We start from the raw sequence: 6,620 nt of genomic DNA, 5'->3' as shown, positions 1-6,620 counted from the left end.
GACAAGAGGACAGAGAGAGTCCAGTGCTGAGGAGAGAGATGAAGTTAGGGTGGAGGATGCAGAGTTAGTGGGGAGCTTGGAGAATGATTGAAGAGGGGGGAGGGAAGCAGTAACTCTGGGAGCGAGAAGAGGGTGAGAGGGAGCGGAGGTTATGATGGACAGTGACAGTGGGGGTGGGAGGAGGAGAGGGAGGATGGGGAGCAAGAGGGAGGGAGAAGGAGATGAAGTGGTGGTCAGATGTATGCAGGGGGGTAACTGTGAGATTGGAGATGGAGCAGTTCCTCAGGAAGATCTGATCTAGGAGGTTGCCTGCCTTGTGGGTTGGGGGAGAGTGTTGTAGGGAGAGGTCGAAGGAGTGGAGTAGTGGTAGGAAGGCAGCAGACGGGGAGGCCTCTAGGTGGATGTTAAAATCTCCCAGGAGGATCAGTGGGGTGCCGTCCTCAGGGAATGGAGCTGAGCAGGGTGTCTAGCTCATCCAAGAAACTTCCTAGGGGCCCCGGGGGATGATAAACAAGAACAATATAGAGGTTAGTAGGATAGGTGATAGAGACAGGATGATACGCCATGGTGTTGAGAATTTCAATGCGCATCACAATAAATAACATACATTATGTTCCATGTACAGCAGAAATCTCTTGTGTTTGAGGTGACAGTTCTGAAAAAGGGGCTCCTGACATCTATTGCTATTGGTCATCTTGTAAGAGGTGGGAGGAAGGGGCTTGCACAGTACAGTGAGTTAGGCAGTGGTGAGAGCAGTGGTTGGGGACAGCTCTGACAGGTGGGCTAGGCTTTTGTTTGTGGATTGAAGCAATGTGTTGCTCAATACTATTCCATTCATTCAGCAACTGAAGACCTTTGTATTTGCCTTCTTTCAATTAACACAACAGGACTCCATATAAGTTTCTTTTATTTTTTTAACAAGTTCAGCAAAAAGGGCAAGGAATTGTTCATTTTGGTTGTATAGAGCAGCATCCCTTGCTTCCTTCTTTTCGGCCTGCTTTTTGAGGAAGGCCAACATGGCTCCACCCCTCTTTGGTCTTTTAGTGGGTGGCTCGGAGCAGGTGGAGGGCATGGACTCCTCCTCACTATCTGTGCCAGGCAGGAGGGACATTTGTGAAGGCTCTTCACATCCAGAGGATAAGGTTTCAGCAGCAGTCTGGCCATGGTTTGGCACCGAGCATGAGGGAATGAGGGTGGGAGGCTGAATGGACAGCCTTTCCCCAAATGCCTCATGCATGGCATCAAACCGCGGCCAAGTAGCTGCTGTTGCCTCATCACTGTCCGTGCCTGTGCCGGTGGGGGGATTCTTCAACTCCTATTAACACCATGGATAACAGAATGTTACTGAAAGAACAGTTGGGGCAGAATGCACAGTGACCAATAATGGAATAGTCTAACTGTTACTAGCCATTCAACTTTGTGGCTACTCATAATTGCTTTCGCTTCAAATGTTGAAAAGTTAATCAAATGTGTAGATAACTCATTAATAGGAACATTACATTTCCATATAGAAGGCTGCGGTAGCCAATGTAAGCCTGTTTTAATTGTACAACATAATATCCACAAACACTAGCCCACCACAGTGCCCAGCCATACGATTTGCTTTACCTTGTATTTGGTTTTTAAGTTGTCCCACTGTTTGGAGGCCTGCCTGGCAGTCACCTGCCCCTCCAGCCCCATATCCTTCACCACCTGCCTGTAGGTCCGAATTAGCTTAATTTGCCATACCCATTTATAATAACATTTTAATCCACAAATATACTTACTCCCAGCCTGATCTGGCTGCATTTCTCTTCCCGCTGAAGAGATGATCCAGTTTAACCTTTGCCTTTATTAAGGCAAGGGTTTCGGCAGCTGTGACTGAAGTAAAATTGATTAATGATATTCCTAAAGGCTGGCAATACAAGAAATATCTAATGCAAACTGAGCATAGGTCACGCTACAACGTTAACTTCACTTTGATCATTTTACAACAGTAGCGTAACGTTCATAATTCGCCTATGGGTTTAACATATTGTTCAAAGTTCAAAACATATAGGGAGCATATTAGCAAGTTATGGCATAAGATAAGCAACGGTAACTTACATGATGATCTACGTCCCTTGTCGGTCATGATGACTGTTTTCGTGAACGGCCAAATGGTGCGTTACTTTAAATGTTGCTGCCACAAGGAACTGTGGGACAGCATTATCTCCTTTACTTTCGTAAAGGATGTTCCAGTGTACCCTATGCTAAAGCAGATAAGAAAGAGAGCATTGAAGCACCTTTCTTTAGCATTTAGAGAATTCTACCAGCTCTTATCATCGCTGCCACTTAGATAATTCCGGGTCATTTCACTCAGTTAGGAACTTTCCTAAGCAAAAAAGACTATTCAGATGCAGCCTAAGCTTGTGAAGTCCCAGAAATAAGCCTGTACTGTGCGTGTTGAGGGCAAAACATTGGAGCTGCCATTAAACTGAATGGGGAATATCAGACTTTTGAAGTCAAAATAAAATGTTCTCGATGGTATTTTGAAACTCGAGTGATGACTGAAAAATTTGCATTATGTAATAAAATATGCACATTTTAATAAATATTTTCCCAAGACTTCTGGACCAAAACAACCATTGTTTCAGAAATTGCAGCACATAATGAAATTTATGATCACAAAAAATGGACCGATGAGGTTTTCTTTGGTTGTTAAATCACCTTGGATTTCTACATTGAAATCAATGACTAGGGCTTTTTCCCTCAAGCACGCTTAGCAGAGGCTGTTTCCCTGTTACTTCCTAGGCTTCACCGCCTGGCCCCTCCTAGCCTCTCCAGTTCCTATGTACCCTGCTGCAACTGATGTTTACGTGCTTGACTATGATCCGTTGGCTGGCAGTACTCACAGTTGAATGAATGTTACATTCAAGGTCTGGTGAGACTATGTCAAATAAGGTATCATAAATTTGAACATCAGAGCCAGAATGCGACTGCACATTTGACAGAGTTACCCAATGGCTGTTAGCAATTGTATAAAAAGTTACATCTTTCAGTGCATGACACTTTGCACAGACACAGCAAAAGATTGGAAAAATAGGTTATAGACTTTCTACAGACACTTAGAAAATTAAATAAAGATATCAAAAATATACAGTATATGCTGAAATATTTTTTTTTTCTATCAATGCTGCATGAGGTGGGTTTATTAACACCTATGAAATTACATGGTATGCAAGGTACCCATAATCCCAGTACATATTTTGAATGTATTTCTAAATGCACAAATCAGGTCAAATTTCAAATGAGACATGAATCCTTCATCTTTACTGATGTTTTTCTGCAAGAAATAGGACAATGCATGTACAAGATTGTGCAAACTTGTATTTTTTCAGGGTTAACAGGGACACTAACCCATTTTCTTTGTCTTGGAACTTTTCAATTTGTAGAAATGGTATCATTAATTTTTTTTAATTTTTTATATTAAGTATATTCCCACATTACACCTAAAAGTGTCACATTGAATTCTAAAGTGGAGTGGTGCTGGGATATGTTTCATGATATGATAGGCCTGGCACTTGAATTGGCTGAAGGGAACTGTACTGACCAGATAATTCCTTTAAAGTTGTATCTGATTAGCTAGCTAGGTGGCTGGTAGAAACGAACAACTAGCAACTAATACATTAGGAAGATTTTTTTTGTTTGTTATTGTTTGTTGTTACTACACATTAGTTAGCCTAGCTAGGCAGCTTATTAACATTTTCAGAGCTAGATTACTGCAAAAATGATTTTTATTCAGACTGGACAGTGATAGTAGCTAACGGCGATAACTACATTGCAGAGCCACCGACAATTTCAGAGACTTTTCTCCACGCTATTTCCTCTTATCAGTGTCTCTGTAGGAGATTTTATTAAGTTGGGAAACCCAATGTGGAAATTACGAGTTCGGTCCTCCATTGTGGAACGATAGAATGTGGAACTAAAATTAGAAAAAAATAGGGACAATTTACTTGACGGATCATTATATTACATCAGATTGGTTACCGCGACGCGGCGAGGGGGTCAAAGTTGAATTTTTGCCATCTCCACTGCGGCCTCGCCGCTCCCGCCGCGCCGCCGGCAATCCCAAAATGCCTTGCGGGGGCTGGCCGCCACCCCTCATTTAAAATGAATGGAGGCGGCTCCGCCGCGCGGCGGTATAGTGTGGTTTCAGCATCACAACGAAGCCACACTGTACGCGGCCCCGCCGCGCGGCGGCGCCGCCTCCATTCATTTTGAATCAGAGGTGGCGGCGGATGGCAGCCAGACCCCACAAGGCATGTTGGGATTGCCGGCGGCGCGGCGAGAGGTGGCGAGGCCGCAGGGAGATGGCCAAAGTTCAACTTTGACCCCCTCGCCGCGTCGCGGTAACCAATCTGATTTGATCTAATGATCCGTCAAGTAAACTGTCCCTATTTTTTTCTTCGCTATCTATTTGTTTCGCTATCTTATTTTGCGGAGGGGGCGGGGTAAATTTGAAAATACACCACAGAAAGACGTAGCCTATTGAATGATGTAGAAGTGAATGCACCGAGCAGCGGTTTGTTAGCTCGAGTGTTGGAAGGTAGTTTTTAACCAACCGTTGCTCAGCCTATTTGACTTTTCCGATGTCTTCGTTCGCCGTGCTTTCAAAAAGGGCTTGATAATAAAATCAGATAATCCACAGTGCTTTAAAAAATCAGATTTAGTGGTCTTGCCGATGAAAATGCACCTATTATATAAATTAAGTTGTAAGTAAGCCTTTATTGCACTTGTACGTCAAAGCTTCCGGTGTTCATGGCGTTGTGATGTTCATATCCCTTCAAGATTAAACTGTTACGCTATCTTTTTGATGATTAGCTGATGTTACTAAATTTGATCCTATAATTCTTTTGACGTGAATGAGAAGACGACATGGGAATTCCCAATGGTTGATTACGGATTATTTATTATCATTATGATCATTACATATTCTTCATAAAATTGGCACGCTTGTTAACCAAGCAAATAAATCAATACAGTTTGAGATTGATTATTATGCAGACTACGTTGCGATTTAAGCTTATGGTAATTCTTGAAAGCGTTTACTTTCGCACGTATTTACATGAGTTAACGAAATATTACCAAATTAACAAACTGAAAAAGGTCTATGAATATAGAGCTTTAAGTCGTTTGTGTCGCGCAAAGGCTTGCTTAAAGCTCTATATTCCTAGTAGCTCTCGCAGCCTGCAGTGGGATTACATCGTGTATTTCACGTTTGTTCACAACTGTTGATTATGGGTAAGTGAATACTTGGTGAGAGACCTTTTTCAGTCTGTTAATATTTTTTAACACATGTAAATACGTGAGAAAGTAAACGCTTTCAAGAATTACCATAAGCTTAAATCGCAACGTAGCCTACATAATAATCAATCTCAAACTGCATTAATTTATTTGCTTGGTTAACAAGCGTGCCAACTTTATGAAGAATATGTAATGATCATAATAATAATAATAAATAACCCATAATCAACCATTGGGAATTCCCGTGTCGTCTTGTTATTCACGTCAAAACATTTATATGATCATATTTAGTAAAATCAGTTAATTGTCAAAAAGATAGCGTGACAGTTTAAACTTGAAGGGATATGAACATCAACGTCATGAACACCGGATGCTTTGAAGTACAAGTGCAATAAAGGCTTGCTTGATTTTATTAACAAGCCCTTTTTGAAAGCACGGCGAACGAAGACACCGGAAAAGTCAAATAGGCTGAGCAACGGTTGGTTAAAAACTACCTTCCAACACTCGAGCTAACAAACCGCTGCTCGGTGCATTCACTTCTACATCATTCAATAGGCTACGTCTTTCTGTGGTGTATTTTCAAATTTACCCTCCGCAAAATAAGATAGCGAAACTAAGTTTGCCTTTTTCCCAGGTTCCAGTTTTAATTTTTTTTTTCCCGTCAGGACAATAGAAAAACGAAAAGGCTTGTATTTTTTAGCTGCTTATAAAATATCTGGTGTTTATCTGGTTTTATCTTTCTCCACTACTGCAAGAGGGAACTAGGGACACACCCCCAGTAATAGAAGGATGAAATATAAATCAGAGCATGTATACCTAGCATTTTAGAGCATATTTCTGTGTATAAACAGGCCATCGTGACGCGCGACAAGCCGAAAAAATAGAACAGAAGCGAAAAACTACGCTTCAGTTCGCTTGTGTCGCGCGAGCTTCGCAGCCGGTACGCAACGCGTTCGCATCTGGTGGAGACGACGTCGCCCGCTGCCGTTGTAATAACAGTACTTCAACTACGCTTCAGTTACGCGCGTAGTGCGCTCGCGGTCGATACGCGTGCGGTGGGTGCCCGGCTTTAAGCTGTCACGCGCGCTCTGACGCAAAACCATGCGGACCAAATTGTATTGAAATAAGTCTTATATCTCCTTCTGTGGGGCTCAGAAACAAAATCGGTGCCTGGAGAGTAATTAGTTCAGTGTGAAGAAATTTTACAGCTAAAAAGTTCTGTCCAAAATAATTTAATTTGGCCAGGGTCAATTCGTAGTATTGAATGGATTTCAATGGGGAAATTTTCTTTTTGGCACCAGAGGTTTACTAAACTGCAATACCTCGAGTAACCACTGGAGTTTATGAGCTTCACT

This window comes from Anguilla rostrata, chromosome 10 (assembly GCF_018555375.3).
Source record: "Anguilla rostrata isolate EN2019 chromosome 10, ASM1855537v3, whole genome shotgun sequence".
Lineage (NCBI taxonomy): Eukaryota > Metazoa > Chordata > Actinopteri > Anguilliformes > Anguillidae > Anguilla > Anguilla rostrata.
This window is presented reverse-complemented; position numbering follows the sequence as displayed.